This window comes from Lepidochelys kempii, chromosome 11 (genome assembly GCF_965140265.1).
Source record: "Lepidochelys kempii isolate rLepKem1 chromosome 11, rLepKem1.hap2, whole genome shotgun sequence".
NCBI classification, from domain to species: domain Eukaryota; kingdom Metazoa; phylum Chordata; order Testudines; family Cheloniidae; genus Lepidochelys; species Lepidochelys kempii.
Genome location: NC_133266.1, coordinates 64361764 through 64380839, shown reverse-complemented (window position 1 = coordinate 64380839; position 19076 = coordinate 64361764). Strand labels below are relative to the sequence as shown.

Genomic DNA, 19076 nt, shown 5'->3' with positions numbered 1-19076 from the left:
TCCATTCCCCTTCTCCCTGAGGCCCCACCCCCCGCTCCATCTTCCTCCAAGATCCTGCCCCCAGCACTCACTCCTCTCCTCTCTGCCCCCAGCACTCACTGGGTCACTCACTGGATCGTCTCCTCCTCCCTCTCCCGCCCCCGCTCCCTCGCTTGGCTCTCTCTGCTCCTGGTCTGGGACAGGAGCTGCTGCAGCCTGACAAGAAGCCTGCCTGCAGGTAGCGCATCTGACCAGACACTGCCAGAGCCCCTTCTCAACCGGACTTTCCAGTTGAAAATCGGGTACCTGGCAACCCTAAATGGCACCCAGCCACAGAAGCCAAAAATCGGACTGTCTGGATAAAACCCAGAGAGTGGCAACCTGACTAAAGATGGGCTAAAACTAGACCCTCAAAATCTGAACACTGAATTTGAAAGGATGTGGAGGGGGCAATATAAGGTGCTGGGTCTGAGTCCGCCCCTTGGGCCTATTTTCTGATCCTTGATTGGATGCTGATGAAATCTCATGAATACTTGTATCTTGTGAGATTTCTCCCATTGCGGGGCCACAACTCTCATGGGAACAGCCTGCAGCATGTCTGCACCTACAAATCCAAACCGAATGGCGAGCCCTCCTTTGGCCGGACACTCACTCCCCACATGCTAGCCTAAGCTGAGTCTGTATCTGAACCCTAACTGCTCAGACAATGACTACATGCCAGTACTGCTGCCCAACCTAGAGGGATACTGCTCTATGGTATTAAAGCTAAATGACAGGTGAAATCATCTTTTAACCTTACTGAGGAAGTGCAGACACACAGGCCTGGCTGGCCTGTCAAGGCACACTCCCCTCTGGATTAGTGGTAGTGTAAAACATCCTCAGATCCTGCCTCACAAGCTTCTGCATTGAGCTTTACTTAAAGGAGAAGTAGAGAGAACCTGAAGAGCTATGGCCATTACTTCTAGAAGCGTATGACAAATGCATGTATAATGATCAATGCACACAGCCTCCAAAGCAGCCCATCGAACCCAATGCTTGTTAAAGTGCTGATCAAATGGGCAACCAAACCTTTCTCGTGGGTGCTCTAAGAAGGGGCTCAGTAAGAAGGGGCTCAAATGATCAATGAAAGCCTTTGCGCACCAAAGGTGCAGCAAATATGGACTGTCATTCGACACCTCAAAAAAAAAAAGACAGAAAGATGGGGGGAAGCTAATATGCAGGCAGTTTTCTGCAAAATAATCATTTTTAAAATATTGGGTTTGTTTTGTATTCCATTAAAATTCTTATTTTCTCTGCCTTTGGTGAACATTTACTGTAAATGCAACTGTATTAAAGAAAGCAAACAGCTTTACGATATTTGGCCAGCATTTTCCAAAGTGACGAGTGATTTTCGATGCCTCAAATTTTGAGTGCCCAATTTGAAACACCTCATTTTCAGAAGGTGGGTGCTCAACAATTTAATGCTCAATCCCTTTAAAGAAGTTTCAGACTGAGCACTCAAAACCACTGTTCCTTTTGGAAATTTTAGGCCAGTCATTTATTATACACATATTTCTTTGGGTTATAATTTTAGTCCAGCTGAGACCCAGCCTTCCTTTCTGCAGGAACAAGTTTCGCACCCACAAAATGAAATAAGGCCACAAAGATGATTAATTGTGCCTCTAAGCAGTTGTTTCATGCCCACAGTACGGTAATTAGAGATATAAATACTCAGATTTGCACCCACCGTTTAATTATGGGTGCAAAAAAGCAGGCAAGTTGCAATCTCTCCTTTGTGAGTGTCTTTCTGTAGATGTACCCCCTATGCAAATCTCCCTATGCTTCTGCTCCCCTCCTACAAAAAATCAGTTTGATAAATGTATACCAATGTAAAAGCAATTAACTCTCAGAAGACTACAACTTTCTTCTTAGCATTTATGCATATTCTGTTATATATATTATATATATATATATATATATATTATACATATATAATACACACATACACACACACACAAAAGTGTGTCCTATTGGGATTCTGAAAAAAAACCCAAGCCCTACATCTCTAATAATTGTCCTGATCAGTTTATAACCGGCAGATGCTCGCTCAGGGTATAACATAGTGAATGAGCTCTCAGAAAGCTTACAGTTATAATAATTGAGGTCACGTGATTTAGTTACATGACCCAGCTAGAGTAGCAGATGGCATTATATTAGCATTTGAATAAACCCAAGGAATTCTCAGTGAAAAAGACTTGGCATAAGTACTCCAGTGAACACAATTTCTCAATCAAATACTGACCTGAAAGGAGATGGTTAAGTCCTTGCTAGGGGGCACAGCCTTCAACAGACAACACAAGTATCTTCTTTGCTAACTAAAGCAACTCTCTTACTCCTCTTAAGCAGGTGGGGAGCTACCAAAAAAGAGAAACACGAATGGCCAAGGCGGCGACATATGGACTTACTTTGTCCACCCTGGGTAATCTCCATGAAGCTGAACGGGGGAAGGCGGGGGGGAAGAGATGCAGCAGAAAACAACATGGTGCACCTGTGCAATTGAGAGGAGAGTTCAGCCCTGCTCATCCCAACAATACTTTCACCTTGAACTCAGGATAAAGAGGATCCCCTCACACTCCCTTTGTTACCACACGCCCATTATTGGATCATTTTCTGGCCTTGGCAATATGGATGCTTGTGTGATTGGTTCACAGTTAGCCCTCTAGTCTGTTGCCTCAAAGGCTGTTGTGGGGAAAATACAAAAAGGGCAAAATAGAAAAGGCATAAGTGTGTTCTGGGATGAGGACATTGTGGACTCCAGGAGTACTTTTATTGCTTGTTTATGTGAAGTAGTGTATTTCAGTGTCTGGTAGGAAACCCACAAAGCTGTAGTGTGGGGAATTCTCAGTTACAGACATTTATACATCTCAGCCTTTCAGCAGGAACTGTTTCTTTAGCTTTTTTTAAAACAATCTTTGGGGGGAAAAATCACTTCACCTCTGTGCCTAAGTTTCCCCATCCATTAATGGGAATAATGCTACTGACTTCTTTGTAAAGTGCTTTGAGATTGACACATGAAGAGTGCTAGGTGTATATATTTATATGACAACAGCACATCAGAGATGCCAACCACACTCAGGGTTCTGTTGTGCTAAGCACTGAAAAGACACACAGTAGGAGAAAATCTTTGCACCACAGAAGTTACAATTTAGATAGGTAAGACAAAGGGTGGAAGAAAGAAGTGTTCTTATCCCCATTTTAAAGATACATTGTGAACAGAAAGGCCACAAAGAGAACAGGGAATGAATGGGAAGAACTGGAAGTACATAAGCTAAATTATGACTTAATTGCCATCACTGAAACTCAGCGCGATAAATCTCACAACTGGAATATTGGTACAGAGGGGATAGCTTGTTCAGGAAGGACAGGCAGAGAAAAAAAAGAGAGGTGTTGCATTATACATCACAAATATACACAACACTTGTTCTGAGATCCAGAAGGAGGTAAGAGGCAGACCAGCTGAAAGTCTCTGGGTAAAGATAAAAGGTGAAAAAAATAGAGGTGATGTCATATTAGAGGGTCAGCTATAGACCTTCAAGTCAGGAAAAGGAGGTGGATGAGGCATTTCTAGAATAAAATAAAAGAAATATCCAAAACAAAAGACCTGGTATTAATGGGGGACTTTAACTACACAGACATCTGTTGGAAAAATAATATGAAACACACAAGATGCACAATAAGTTCTTGGAACGTACTGGGGACAACTTTTTGTTTTGGAAAGTGACAAGAGTAACTTGAGGGACAGACATTTTAGACTTGATTCTGACCAGCAGGGAGGAATTGATTGTGTATCTGGAGACAGAAGGCAATTTGGGTGAAAATGATCATGAAATGATAATTTCATGATTTTAAGGAAAGGATGGAGTGAGAGCAGCATAACAGGGACAATGGATTTTTTTTAAAAGCAGTCTTTACTAAACTCAGAATTGGTAGGTAAGGTCCCATGAGAAGAAAATTTAAAGGAAAAAAGGAGTTCTGGAGAGCCGGCAGTTTCTCAAGGATAAAATATCAAAGACACAACAGCAAACTGTTCTGATGCAAAGGAAAGATAGACAGAATAGTAAGAAGCCAATATGCCATCAGGAGCTCTTTAATGACCTTAAAATGTAAAATAAATCCTTCAAATGGACAAATTGGTAAAGAGGATTGGTCCTGCTTTGAGCAGGGGGTTGGACTAGATGACCTCCTGAGGTCCTTTCCAACCCTGATATTCTATGATTCTATGAAAACAATAGCACAAGCATGGAGGGACAAAATAAGAAAGGCTAAGGTACAAAATGAGATACTCCCAGCAAGAACCATAAAAGGCAGTAAGAAGAGGTTATTTAAATACATTAGGAGCAAGAGAAAGATGACAGAACATGTAGATTCTCTGCTTAACAGGGAAGGAGAGCTAATAATGGATGACATAAAAAGGCTAACGTGTTTAATGCCCATTTTGCTTCAATCTTCACTGAAAAAGTTAGTAGTGACCAGATATATAACAAAAAATTAATACTAACAAAAAGGTGGAAGGAACACAAGCCAAACTATGGAAAGAATAGACTAAGGAATATTTAGATAACTTAGATGTATTCAAGTCAGCAGGGCTTGATGAAATTCATCGAAGGGTACCCAAGGAACAAGTTGAAGCAATCTCAGAACTGTTAGCAATTATCTTTGAGAACTCATGGAGGATGGGAGATGTCCCAGAGGACTGGAAAATGACAAACATAGTACCTATTTCTAAAAAGGGGAACAAAGGACCCAGGAAATTATAGATCAGTCAGCCTAACTTTGATACCTGGAAAGATACTGGAACAAATTATTAATCAATTTGTAAGCACCTAGGGGAGAATATTGTTATCAGGAATAGCCAGCAAGAACAAACCATGCCAAACCAACCTGAAGGAGAAGCAGTAGATGTGATATATTGTGATTTTAGTAAGGCTTTTGACACAGTCCCACATGATATTCTCATAAACAAAGTAGGGAAATGTGGTTTAGCTGAAATTACTATAAAGTGAGTGCACAACTGGTTGAAAGATGAAACTCAAAGAATAATAATCAATGAATCACTGTCAAATGGGGAGTGCATATCTAGCAGAGTCCCACAGGGATCAGTCCTGGGTTCGCTACTAGTCAATATTTTTAGTAGTTAATGGCTTGTATAATGGAATGGAGAATATGCTTATAAAATCTACAGATGACACCAAGCTGAGAGAAGTTCCAAGTACCTTGCAGGACAGGATTAGAATTCAAGATGACCTTGGCAAATTAGAGAACTGGTCTGAATTCAACCAGATGAAATTCAATAAAGACAAGCGCAAAGTACTACATGTAGGAAGGGACAAAACCCAAAAGCACAACCACAAAATGGGGAATAATGGGCTAAGTGGTAATATGGCTGATGAGGATCTGGGGGTTAGAGTGGATCACAAATTGAGTGAGTCAACAACATGATGTAGTTGCAAAAAAGGCGAGTAACATTCTAGGGTGTAGTAACGGGAGCGTTGTATGTAAGACACAGGAGGTAATCGTCTTGTTCTACTCGGCTCTGGTGCAGCCTCAGCTGGAGTACTGTGTCTAATTCTGGGTGCCACACTGGAGGAAAGATGTGGATAAACAAGAGAGAGGCCAGAGAACAATAAAAACGATAAAAGTTTTGGAAAACATGATCTACAGGGAAAATCTAGAGACAGCAAGAAAATTGTCCCCTTAAGTTTAGACACATCCATTTATATTAGGAAGGGGAAGAACTTGATAGCAAGTGTGATCTGAACCCCCATTCAAAATTTGCAGGAGAGCTAAATGATTGAAGGAAGAAACAGATCACTGAGACGACGATGGCATCACTTCATAAGCAGTTATACGTTTGCCTACGTAATATCTTTATTCATGTTGACTTCGTGGGAGCAAGGGGGGCCTACAGTAAATCATGCTTGTCCTTGGGCAGCACTCATTTACATATACTGTACATGCCCTCTTTTCTTCATTTTTGTATTTCATTTTAGTTGACAAAAATATGCAGAGTTGCTTCTTCTGACATGCAAGAGAGCTCCTTCCCCCCTCCACCTCATTTCACGTATCCTTGGTGTTAAGAACACAGGGAAAATAACGTTAAAGTTTTCCTAAATGCACATTTCCTTTTATTTTTTAAATGAATTAAAGTGTAGTAAAAAAGGGAACTTTTAAAAAAAAAACCCAGACTCAGACCCAGACTCTGGTTCCAGTGTTATTACAATATCTAGAAATTAAACAATAAAGTTGTCCTTCCTAGTGTACCTGAAAAAGAATGGTATTTATTTATTTTTTAGTAAAGCTCAAGGTCCTGGAAAATGTACAAGGAACCACAGAGACTCAGCCTAGGGGGAAAAAAATCTTCCCGGCTCCCGGCCCCCATGACTTTTACTATTCTTACTAGAGTCTGTCTCACACTTGCTGGCCTGTGAACTATTCTGCATCTCATTCTTTTAGCAGATGAAACAGCTAATAAATCCCAAGATAGAGAAGCACCATGGAGGAATTTTTCTGCTGTGTAATTACAGCCAACAGTTAGTGAATTAACGCTAGCTCCTCTGCCCTTCAAGAAATGCTAGGCCAGCAACATGAAAATCTGGAAAGATGTTACAATCCTAATCATTGCACATAGGGTAAATATGGTACGTCTTCGAGACATCTGCCTGGTTTTGCACTTGATCCAATCATATATGTAAGAATATTGCGTCTAGGTTTAACTCATTGGTTTATATGTGAGAGACTGTCAGACACTTTACACTGTACAAGGCAAAATATACAGGCTAGATCCTCATCGGGTGCTCTACTGATCTCAGTAGGGCAACGCTGATTTACGCCAGCTGAGGATTTGGCCCCATGTAATGTACAGTTGCCGCGCATCATACGGACTGCTCCTATTCAATGACTTCTCTCAAAGTCCCTTGTGGCTAACTCTCTACTGTGCAAATATTCACTTCACTTGAGGGAGGGGTGGAGGGGAATTGGTTACACTCGAATCAAAGGCCCTGCACTGGGATCAAAGTATAACACAATGAGACTCTGCTGCGTTAACATCCATGAGAGTTGCACAGCTAAATACCAACTCATTAATGGTATCTGTGAAGTCAAGTCAGCCTAGAAAGAACTAACGTTTAATGCCCTATTTTATCATTGAAAATGTGTGTGTCCAACAAAAGGGGACAGGCCTAAGAAGAGACTGCAGCCCAAAGCGGAGCTGTGCAGCACCCTGAAGATGAGAACAAGGGGTGAAATCTTGACCCCACTGAAAATCAACAGGAAAGTTCCCACTGACTTCAATGGGGACAGGGTTCTACCCAAGGGGTATAATCCTGTTGAAGGTGGAAGAAAGCCATGGAGGACAGTTCTCCCTGATCCTTTAATCATTTGTACTTGTCTGTCTGGATCAGACTGTAGGTTCCTCAGGGCAGGGGCTTTGTCTTCTGATGTGTTTGTAAAGCACTTGAATGCTGACAGCAACATACATATAATTATGAATAACAGTCTCTAAGACAAAGGACTCCTTTTAAAACAGTCAGTGTGAACTTCCAACTTTGGCTCCTGCCCTACTGGAGTCTCCGGGCAGTAAAGGAAGCACAATATGCGGAGGGAGAACTCCCCTAGCTCAGGAGCAGAGAAAAGTGGCCCTAAGCCTAAACTGTGCCCTTTGAAGGCTGTGGCATGGAGGGAGAATCTGGTGCATCCCAGAGGCAGCCACAAGGAGGCCATCATAAGGCAGAGCACCCCTAACTTAAAATGAGGACCACTGTCTTGACTGCTCCAGAGTTCTGCCTCTTTGAAGGGGTAGCTGAGAATCTGCCCCTCACATCCTCCCCACTCCACTCCCTATTTAAAAAAAGATTTAGAGAAAATGTATTTTACGAAGAGGTTGCTATGCTGCATGTTCCCAGGTTATACAGCCCCTCGTATTCAATGCTATTGTTGTGAAAAGCTGTTTCCACACGAACCAACTATTGTAAATGAGGTAATGTCGACATCTAACTAATTTCATCCAAAAAAAAAAAATAAAAACCCAACATGACCTTATTTACTCCAGCAAATAACTCAAAAGAGAGAATGGGTTACGGCTCCTCCTTAAAGAAAAGACTATCAGGCCAATTAACTACTAGGTTTAAGTAAATGTTTTAGAACTATGGCCCAGTGCTCTTCAGCATAATACATCTCTAATCTCATTCCTAGCACAGAAGGACAACCTTGTGGTTAAGACACTGGACTAAGACTCAGATGCTGGTTCAATTCCCAATTTTGCCATTGATTTCTGGGGCAAGACACCTGATCTGTTTGTTCCACATCTGTAAAATGGTACTCCCTCTCTCTCAACCCTTTGTCTCGTCTATTTAGATTACACGCTCTTCAGGGACAGGGAGAAATGTAAAATGGGGGCTCTACTTACAAGTTTTCATTGTTAAAGTTTTTAAGTTTAGTGTCTATTTAATTTCCATGCTGCTTCTACAAATATTTTCAGTACAGTGTTGTCAATTTACTCCTAACAGTTTGCCTCTTGTATTTAACGGTTTTATTGGGAGAAAAGTATAACTAAAATAATCAAACATTTGTGTGCAGGGTGGCTATACTTAAGTCAACGCACAGTATTTTAATTACATGTCTTAATTCAAGAGTGTACTGTTGCTTAAAGAAACATACCAAATGGGAATTCATTCCATGCAGTTTGGAATCTAAAATCATTGTATTTTGATGCAGGTTAAATAAATTCAAAAGTAATTATTTTTTCATCCTTTGGTCTTAATTCAACATACTATGATCTTCAATGTAACTATGCAAAGATTAAAGCCATAATTTTTTTAACAGGGGTACCTAAGGCATCTAAGTAATAGCACCCTGATTTCCAGTAGTGCTGACCACTCACAGCAATCATTAAAGGCAGTGAGAGCTTTCAGTGTAGCACGTTTGATAACCAGACTACTATAATTTATGTGCCCACATTTAGGCAGTTGGGTCTGTACATTTTGCCTTAAAATTTTTAAAGAGTTAAGATAAAATCTATTTCTCATGCAATAACAAACCAAACATGAGAATCTAATGGAAAATACTTTCCAGTAAGGAGGACAGTTCCACCTAAAACTAAATAAAAGTAACATTTTCTTCATTACCTACTTTGCATTTTAATTATAGCCTCTTCACAGTACCCATAGCCATTACGCTAAAGTTGGGAGGTATCACACTGCCAGACAATTTGACTTTTCTTTACAAGAATGCCCCAGGGAGTCTTGCTAAAAAGAAAACAGACCCTCCACTGTAGGATCGTTGTTGTAACTAACTTACGATACCAGCAATGATAAAAATTTTATTGGGACATCTCTGTTGCTATGTTACCAGTGTTGCCTTGTACTTCCTGTATTTCTGAAGATCAGGGGACAGATTCTCTCAGCTGGGACTTCGGTGGAGTGGGACCAATTGTTGCCACCTGAGGATCTTACTCCACTGCTTCAAGTTGTTTGGTGCAAATGTAACCCACACACCTCCTGGGTGCGGTGTTCTGTCCCATTTAGTGACACTGAGACCACAGAGAGAGAGAGAGAGAGATAAAATGAGTCTGCTCTACAGCCTTAGCTAACAGGCAGTTGGCTTTTGGCTCCAGAAGTCCCCAGTTCAATCCTACCCGCTGATGACCGGGTCTGTCAGTGTTACACAATTCCATGTTCATTCTATTAAATGCTCACCTTGAGCAAAGAAAACACAGGACTCCTTAACCAGTGCCCCTCTTCTTGCCCACTAAGAAAATTTTAGCATTTAAAAATGGGGCTGGCAGACTAGGAGTCAGACCTACGTTTACAATTCCGTACTTTCCGGACCCAATCCTGCACTCAGTAGTACTGGAGAGTTTTGCCTGGTACAACGGGTGTTTCTGCCTGTGCACAGGCTGGCATGATCAAGTGCTCTGGATGGCACTGATTCACTGAAACAGACCCACAGCCAACTGTGCTGAACACTTGCAATCTTCCACACTGCACACTTCCACTATATGTCCATTGCACACATGAAAGAAAAAGGGAACACTAGACATTCTGGTCTGTACTAAAGCACTGCACAGCACTGGGAAAGTGCTTCTGTGAGGCCATATTCAGATCAGAGCAAGCTGCAGGGAGACACAATCATTTCCAACCCATAGCCAGAGCCAAAGCAATTTGCATTTTTAGCAGAGAAGATCAGCAACAGCTCTTCATCTAAGGGGATATTTTCCTGTGTGATGGGTTATGTATCCATGTGTCTTCTTCAAAATATTAATCGGATTTGTAGGCATGTCCTTGTGTGCTAATTAGGAATATTAAATGAGTTCAGAACAGCAAATTGGGTTGCAAATACAGAAAAGTTACCTTTTAGGGCTAATTAGTACTTGTTCTATCAGAAAAATATATTAATTAAAAGGGATGGTGGAAACAGGAGCTTTGAGAGCAAGGGTGGTTGCTGCCTTGCACTTGGGAGACCTGGATTCACTTTCTGGTTCTGCCACAAACTCCCTATGTAGTTTTGGGCAAAAGTTATTTAGGCCCAAATCCTCAAAGGTATTCAGTCAGCAGTCAAACTTTCATTGATTTCAGTGGAAGCCAGAAGCCTAAAATACCTTTGAGGACTATGAGACTTAAGCACCTGGAAAACTACTGGAATCCACAAACCCTGAATTACGAACTGAGGCTCCCTCTACAATGAATGGGGAGAAGGAGGAGCCTCAGAATGAGATCCCTGAGAGACAGCATGCTAGGTGGGGAGCCACCTACACCAACCAATGGGAGATGCTGACAGGAAGGGTGTGTTGTAAGCCCCACCCCTTCCAGAATCTTTCCCCAAAGGGAGATTACACGAAAGCACCTGCAAAACTTTATTAACTAAGGGAATAACTGTTTCTGAAACTTCATATTTTGGATGTACTACTATGATGCAACAAAACTTTTTGATCTGAATATCTGAATAGAGCGTTCCGAGTCCCACAACTGAGTTAACAGCAAACAGATCAAGTGACTTCTTGTCTCTGAGGTCTCTCCAGATCTGTGCTAGATTCATACTCTTTTTTAGGCAGGCACCCAACTCCTATTGACTTTCAATAGAAATTGGGCACATGACTCCCATAGCCCTTTGGGGAAATCTCAGCTTAAAGCAACAGACCCAAACACGGCAATGTCTTTTTATACGTGTATGTAGTGTCTGTCGTCCCAAAGCACTTTATAAACGATATACACCCAGGAATTACTTCATCCCTGAAATGCACCCACCTCTGAGATGGGGAGCGGTAGCAAGGTGTAAAACTGGAATGGAGCACTTTGTATAATAGCAAGCTAGGCAGGAACTATTTTGCCAAGGACATCAGGGCAAGCCTCTATTTTTTTTTTAAACCAACAGGGGCAACAGGGTCTTTATCATCCAGGCAGAGCAGAGAGGGTGCGTTTCTAAGGTCTTCCGCCAAAGCCTTCTTTATAGAAATTTGCACAGAACTCAATGGAGCAACCGCAGAAAGTCTGAGGTACCTATGGGTCCCGTTACCATAGCATCTGAGCACTTCACAATCTTAAAAGCATTTATTCTCCCATTGCCCCTGGGAGAATGGGATTATCCCCATTTTACTGAGGCAACACTGAAGAACAGAGAGGCTAAATGACTTGCCCAAGGTCACACAGGAAGTGAGTGGCAGAGCAGGGACTTCAGGGACAGTCTCCCAAGACCTAGGTTAATACTGTAACCACTGGACCATCCTACCCTCTCTAGAAATAAAAGGCTGACTTGCCCATGTCAGAATTTGAACCTGCTGTGCTCAGCAGTCTAGGTATTTCAAACCTGATGATTTTCACAACAGATCCCTCTGCTCTAAGGATGCAAACAAATACACAACAGCAGTTACAGTAGAGCAATTATTTGCATGTTCTCCAATACATGTATGTTTAGTTCTTTTAACTTTAAAATAACCAGATGACAACCATATCAAAAAGGTAAGCACGTTGACGAGTAAAGAGATTTTTAACTAAATGTTAACAGAAAAAGTAGAATTTCAGCTTAAAATGCTGGCTTTGTGCATTGCTTTAACGGGAGCTGGCTGGAGCGGATACTCAGCCGTATATCTTTCAGTCTAGAACACAGGAATTGGGTGTACCACTCCCATTAACACGTGTAATTCCCCATGCACCAAAGTGAGAGTCTACCCTTATGAGACACTATAACACCTCTTTGTGGTGATGCATGTTTACGCCTGCAGCAGTTAACAGCTGACAGTAAGAAAAATAAAAATAGCCAATTCTCCCTTTGATTGTCATCACATTTTCCCTTTTTAGTTTGTGACATGTTTTCATCTTGTGACACTCAGACTTGCAGTATGGAAAAATATGACATTCCCTCTATACGCCTTCAATGTAGGCAGCTGACACAAAAACCTCCATATTCTACCCTAGTAAATACCTTAGATCCCTCTTCTACTCCTATTGAAGTCAACAGAAAAACTTCCATTGACTTCAAAGGGAGCAAAAAAATGATCTTTAGGTACAGCTTGGTCATTGGGGTTGAAATTTCAAAAGACTTTTGTCTGCATGAAAACATGAAGGTCAGACCTATAGTCTATTTAGTAGAAGTAAATGAGTCTGATTTGGTTATAAGTCACAGAAAAGCTTCCAACTGTGAGGTACCACCTGATATTGAAATATTCTCTCCCCACTAATTCAATCTAACCATTTCACATTCCACGTAAAGTTATGACTCCTCCTCCTTAATATTGTCTCATTACACTTTATTTAAGGAGGCAGTGTGGCCTAGTGGATGGAACATCCGACAGGAAATGAGGAGACCAAGGTTCTATTCCTGGCTCTGCCACTGGCTGGATGGGTGACCTTGGGCAAGTCTCTTCAGCTTTCTGTGCCTCATTTTCCCCATCTGTAAAATAGGGATAATGATACTGATCTTCTTTCTAAAATGCTTTGAGATCTACTGATGGAGAGATCTATTACAGGGGTTTTTTTTATTATATTAAAAAGAAAGGGCTTGGTCCTATATTCCCATTTGAGTCAATGACAAAACTCCCATTGACTAGTGCAGGATCAGGGCCAAATTGCCTTTAAATGTTATCCTTCTGCCTGCCAGACTGCTGGAATGGCATGTGGCATCCCTCACAGGGTTTTTTCCATCCCTAATGAGCTAGTAAAATAAGGGGAAAGTAGCAGCAGTATAAGGCCCTAATGACCTCTCCAGTAAATTATTCACCACCCTCAACAAACCCCATCAAAGCTTAGTTTTTACACTGAGCCTTAACTAGCAGCAGATGGTTTCACTTTTACAATATGTTGTTTCCTTTTCAAGGTCTTGCACCACCTGTTCCTTTCGCTCGCTGTTTCTACTTGAAGACGTCGCTGGCAATTGAGTTTGTCATAAAAAAAAAATCTAGAACACATACTTTGTTAAGTAGCCAGCACCAAGGAGCTGTTGGCCTGGCCTCAAGATGGAGAGATGCCCAGGCTCTCTCTCAATTACATTTTTCTGGCCCTGCCTCTGAGTTCCACTTCTAGCAATCTGATGCTCAGTCTGATGCTCATTTCAGCCTTTGCTGTGACTCTCAGAACGCTACATTCCCAGCCCCGCCCGTTTAGACGACACGTAGTTTAGAGCAGGGGTAGTCAATAGGCCGACCGCGTGTCAAACCTGGACTGCCAGACACTTTTGAACGGACCCCAAAATATTTTCATTTACTTATTATCATTTTCTCTGGAGTCTGGACCTTGACTATACCTTGACCAAGAAATCTGGATCTTGACAAAAAATAATGGATTACCCTTGGTTTAGAGCATTCAAAACAAAACTCCCTACTCCCAGGCTTCAGCACGTCTACTTGCCTGTGGCATCAGAAAACAAGTCTGAATGTCCAGACACAGTTAAAAGGAACAGACAGCAGGCCAGGCCCAAAGCTGGTGTAAATCAGTGTAGCTGCATTGATTTCAGTGGCACTATGTCAGTTTCCACCAATTGGGCATCTGGCCCATAGGACCTAATATTGCAACCATTATTCACATAAGTACTCCTCTCTTGTTCAAGTGACATCACCACTCCACACCCCATCCAATGCCTGCACCTTCCCTAATGCAGATCCAAACACAGAAGAGAGCCCTCCATTGGCTCATAAGAATGAAATAGGGCAAAGGCCACAGAGGCATGTGACCTATCCTCCCACATGGTAATGGGATCCACACACAGATCTTTAAGACACAATCCAGCCCACAGATAAAGTCTGTTAACCATGTGATTCTGTACCCATAACAGATCCCATCCATTGTATGCACCTTTATAACTCTTCACACTGCTGACCTGCTCACAGCTTCACTGCTGCTCACAGTTAATGGGAGTGCCACGCACATGCAGTAAATCAGCATGCTGCATACCCTTGCAATGTTTTGTTGGGAGGGTAGGCAACATTAAAGCAGCTGCTTCAGATTTGCCGTTCTAAATGCAAGAACTCAGTCTCACTTACTCCACCCACTAAAGTACCACGCGGTACCTGCTCACTTCCTCAGAACGGACTGAAAACCTGCAAGGCTCAGAAAAACGGGCAAACACAAATAGAGCTTAAAGTCATGGGCAGCTATTTGTGTGTGCTCTTATAACTTTAAAGTGACTGATCAGGGTTCAGCAACTTAGGGTGACCAAATGCTAAATACAAAATATCGGGACTGCCGCAGGGGGAGCGCCTTTTCAATTGTTACACTCACCCGGCACGTTCGGTGGTGGGAAATAAATCTTGCCAGCAAAGAAAGAAGTACCCGCCGCCGAAGACCTGGATATGCCGGGTGAGTGTAACCATTGAAAAAGCGCTCCCCCTGTCTGTCACCGCCACCTAAGGGGAAAAAAAAAAAAAAAGACGCATCCGAAACAAAATATCGGGACAAATGGCATCCCGACCGCACTTTGGTCGGGACGCAGGACAAACTGCTCAATATCGGGACAGTTGATTTTATAGGGACATCTGGTCACCCTACAGTAACTTCATAGATTCCAAGGCCAGAAAGGATCACTATGATCATCTAGTCTGACCTCCTGTATAACATGGGCCACAGAACTTTAAGAATAATTCCTACAGCAGATATTTTAGTACAGCATCCAAACTTGATTTAAAATTTGCCAGCCATCATGACCCTTGGTAAATTGTTCCAATGATTAGTTACCCTCACTCTTACAAATGTATGCCTTATTTCCAGTCTGAATGTGTCTCGCTTCATTTTCCAGCCATTGGATCATGTTCCACCTTTTTCTGCTATATTAAAAGGGCCTATTATTAAATATTTATTCCCTATGTAGGTATTTATAGACGGTAGGCAAATCACCCCTTAACCTTCTCTTTGTTAAGCTAAATAGATTGAGCTCTTTGAATCTATCGGTATAAGGCATGTTTTCTAAAATCCTTTAATCACTCGTGGCTCTTCTCTGAACCCTCTCCAATTTATGAGCAGCCTGCTTGAATTGTTGACACCAGAACTGGACACAGTAACCCAGCAGCAGTTGCACAGTGCCAACTATAGGGATAAACTAACCTCTCTACTTCCTACTTGAGATTCCCTGTTTGTGCTTAGGCAAGCCTATGCATTAGAGATATAGTACATTTCCATCTAAGGTACTTATCAGGCCACCTATTACCACAGTACTATAGTATCTCACAATTGTTAGTGTATTGTAACTTCACAACATCCCTGTGAGGTGAGGAAGCACTAGTTGGCCATTTTAAATGGGGAACAGAGAGACTATGGCCCAGACTTTTAAAGTTACTCAGGCACTACTGTGCTCAGCATTGCAATGCCTAACTGATTTAGGCACCTAAATCTCATTTTCAAAACACATTTAGGAGCCTAAACCCTCCTGACTTGTCCAAGCTCACACAGGAAGCCTGTTGCAGAACAAGGATTTGAACCCAGGTCTCCCAAGTTCTAGGCTAGCATTCTAACTACTGGGTCACCCTTCCTATCCTCACCTTCACCCACCACTACCTTGTCTTTGTGCTTTGTCCTCACTAATTCATAAGCGGTAGTCATCACTACAGTGCCTCTTATGCGTTAATATTATTTTTGCTATAATTGCCCTCATCATTACCGAATAAGAGAAATATCAGTAATGATTAATCGGCACATGGAACCTTGTGGCATATTGTTTGGGTCACTTTTGATGGCGACTATAGCCAAAGTACATGTGTGAGAACATGTTTATATTTCTCTCTCGCTTTCATTTACCATCTGAGTGTCTTTTTCCTTTCTGTTCCTCATATTCCATGTGTATTTCGAGAAAGCCTTTAATTTCTCTAAGGCATTAAAGAGAACCCATCAGAGACATCTCGGAAGACATCACACTTATATGTGAACAAATGCCTCTAAAAACAACTAAACTGTTAATTCCTGGATCCTTATAATTTAAAGCAAAAACAAAAACACAGAAACAGAGAGAATACCCATTTCATTGAAAGACAAAGGATCAGACAAAGCACAATCCGAACCACTGTTTGTAAGAATCTAGCACTAACGATGTTTTTAATTACTGTTGCATATTGACATAGAAAATACAGACATCACCATTAAAAACAAAACAGTAAGTGAAGGTGTATTACTTCTGTTTAAACCAATGAAATTACACCAGGGATGAATTTTGTTGGTACTGTATTACCTGAGAAATGTGAGAGAGTGGTGAACTACTATTCTGCAGTGGGATGACAGCTCGGCAGTCTAGAAGAGAGAAAAAATTCTAGTTATTTGCTAAGCTCTGCCAATAGTCTGGGAGCCAGATAAAATAGTCACAGTGCCTGACCTGAAGAGCTTGAAATCTCAAAGACAGAAGCAGAAAAGATGGGATGCCCTGAGAACGGAGGTTGTATAGCATTTTTTGAGGAAGGAACAAATGGGACTTAGGGACAAGCCCTGCATTGACCATCAATAGGACTTTCACTAACTTAAATGCCTTTTGTGCTTTTAAAAAATATCTTAGTATTTTTGGCTTGTGCCTTGTGGAAGTCATAAGGAGTTAGAGATGGTCAGGAAATGCTTATTCTCCCTCTCCTCACTGAGAAATTTTGATACAAAGAAGAAAATATTTTTGTCTAAGTTTTTTCAATTAAAATTTTCTAAGAAAAACACCAACCCCCCCAAAAAATGTTAAGTTTAAAACTGACTTTACAAGTTTTCAGTTATCTGGCATTTTGATTACATTGAAGTTTTAACAGAAAAAGTTGAGTTTTCGTGAAAATGTTTCAAGTTTTTGTAGACAAACCAAACATTTTCCCTACTGAAAACTTTCAATCAGTCTTACAGGGAGTCTTTAGGAGGGACCTGGATGGCTTGGTGAACTAGGTGGGGAGGATGTTCCGTGCAAAGGGACTTCAGAGAAAAAGGCATGGAAGCTGCAGCATTGAAATCGACATTGCTGGTGGATTGGAGGGGTGAGAAAAATGCAGTGATATGAGTTTGGAAATGCAGATCAGAGAGTATTTGTGTAGCACCTTGAAGGCCAGACAAGAAATTTAACCTCAATGGGCTAGGCAAGAGAGAGCCATCACAGGTATCCACAAAGTGGTGAGACAGGGTCAGATCAACAGAAAAAGAAGATAATTTTTGTAGCTGGATTTTAGATTGGAAGGAAGGAGCAATATGGGTACCAGGGAGGCGGCAGTAATGCAGGTGGGAGGCAATCAGGGCAGGGAGAGATGATTTATCAGTCAAGACAGAAGGGGACAGGTGAAGTTTTGTATGTACTGTGGAGATGGAAACAGCTGGATTTCAACATGGCCTGGATTTGAGGGGGAGGAGAGGAGAGGAGAGGAGAAGAGAAAGAAGACAATATTAGTGAAAGATAAAAGTTGGGCAACTAATAAAATTTCAACTGAAATATCTTCATTTGGTCTTGCGTGGCGTCTGCCCTTGGCAAATAGTACAGCAATTTCCATCTGTCTGGTTTACTAAAATGCAATTCAAATAATTGATTATTACATTTAATTAAGAGATAATTTCTCTTCCCTCTGTGTATAGAAGAGAATAAAACTTCTCCACGTGGTCAACTGTTTCTGGATATTATCAGATCAAGCACAGTCTATACTGTAGCTAAATGGACGGTGTCAGTAGTTTAATAGCAGATGTTAAAGAATTGAATTAACATTCTTCTGAAATCATTTTTGGGAAGCACAGTCCATCCTCAGAAGTTCACTTAATGTCTCATGAACCTGTACTAACTTCAGTGAAGCAGCATCTGTGTGGTTCCATGTACATAAGATCATAAGCCTATTGCCATATCTTTACTGCATCATTCAAGTTAGCAAATGCACCTTCAAAAGTCATAGCCCCATGTGCGTACGTGCACGGACATGTGAAAGCATTAAATGGAATGGAAGGGGCTAAAGAAGATAATCCACACCCAGATACTCGGAAATGTTCTGCACACATTCCTCTAAATTTGGAAACTCTTGGCTCTTCATTTAAATGCTTAAATGTGACTCGAGCACTTTTGAAAATCTTGCCCCAGCTGTGGGAGCCAAGCACTTCTGAAAAATCTGGCTCAGAGTAAGCAAAAGGGTTTCTGGAAACGTTCAAGTTTTTTCATTTCTTTCTATTAAGTTCTACAGAGGTAGAATTAAAAGTCTGCAAAACCAATTTCAAATACACTGTTTTCCTAAGGAAGCCAGGCTTAGCAGATCAATGTGTGATCTTTGGTCGAAGGATTATCTCATACTACAGGTTTATGCAGCAACTAGCAAAATCCCTCCCCCGCCCACCCCATGTTAGTTGTGACTTCTAGGTCTTACTGTCATATAAGTTATAGTATGGCAAAATGTGTGAATGAATTGATCAGATATGTCAACTAAAATCTATTGTTATTTGTGATTAGGTTTTATTAATAGCAGGCAGCACATTCAATACATATTCTCAAGGATTTAGGCACAGATTTCTAAGGGTATTTAGCTGTTGCTGCATTCAGCATAGCAATGCCTAAGTACCCTTAAAAATCTGGACCTCAGTGCTCAAACCTGCTCACACAAAGTAAAAGGCAAAACTCCGACTGGCTTCAACAGAGAACTTTTAAAGCAGCATCCAGTG

General features: G+C 41.4%; 1 protein-coding gene across 22 annotated transcripts in view; it reads right to left on the bottom strand.

Moving 5' to 3' along the window:
* MAP2 (microtubule associated protein 2) overlaps positions 1 to 19076 on the bottom strand; it is a 341589-nt gene that overhangs the window by 253823 nt on the left and 68690 nt on the right. For 21 of the 22 annotated variants that reach the window (XM_073306664.1, XM_073306661.1, XM_073306670.1 and 18 more), the window contains exon 3: positions 16660 to 16718. The exons of the other annotated variant lie outside the window; for it this stretch is intronic. The gene's annotated coding sequence lies outside the window, so the exon portion shown is untranslated. The remainder of the gene's footprint in view (positions 1 to 16659; positions 16719 to 19076) is intronic. 22 annotated transcript variants of the gene reach the window in all.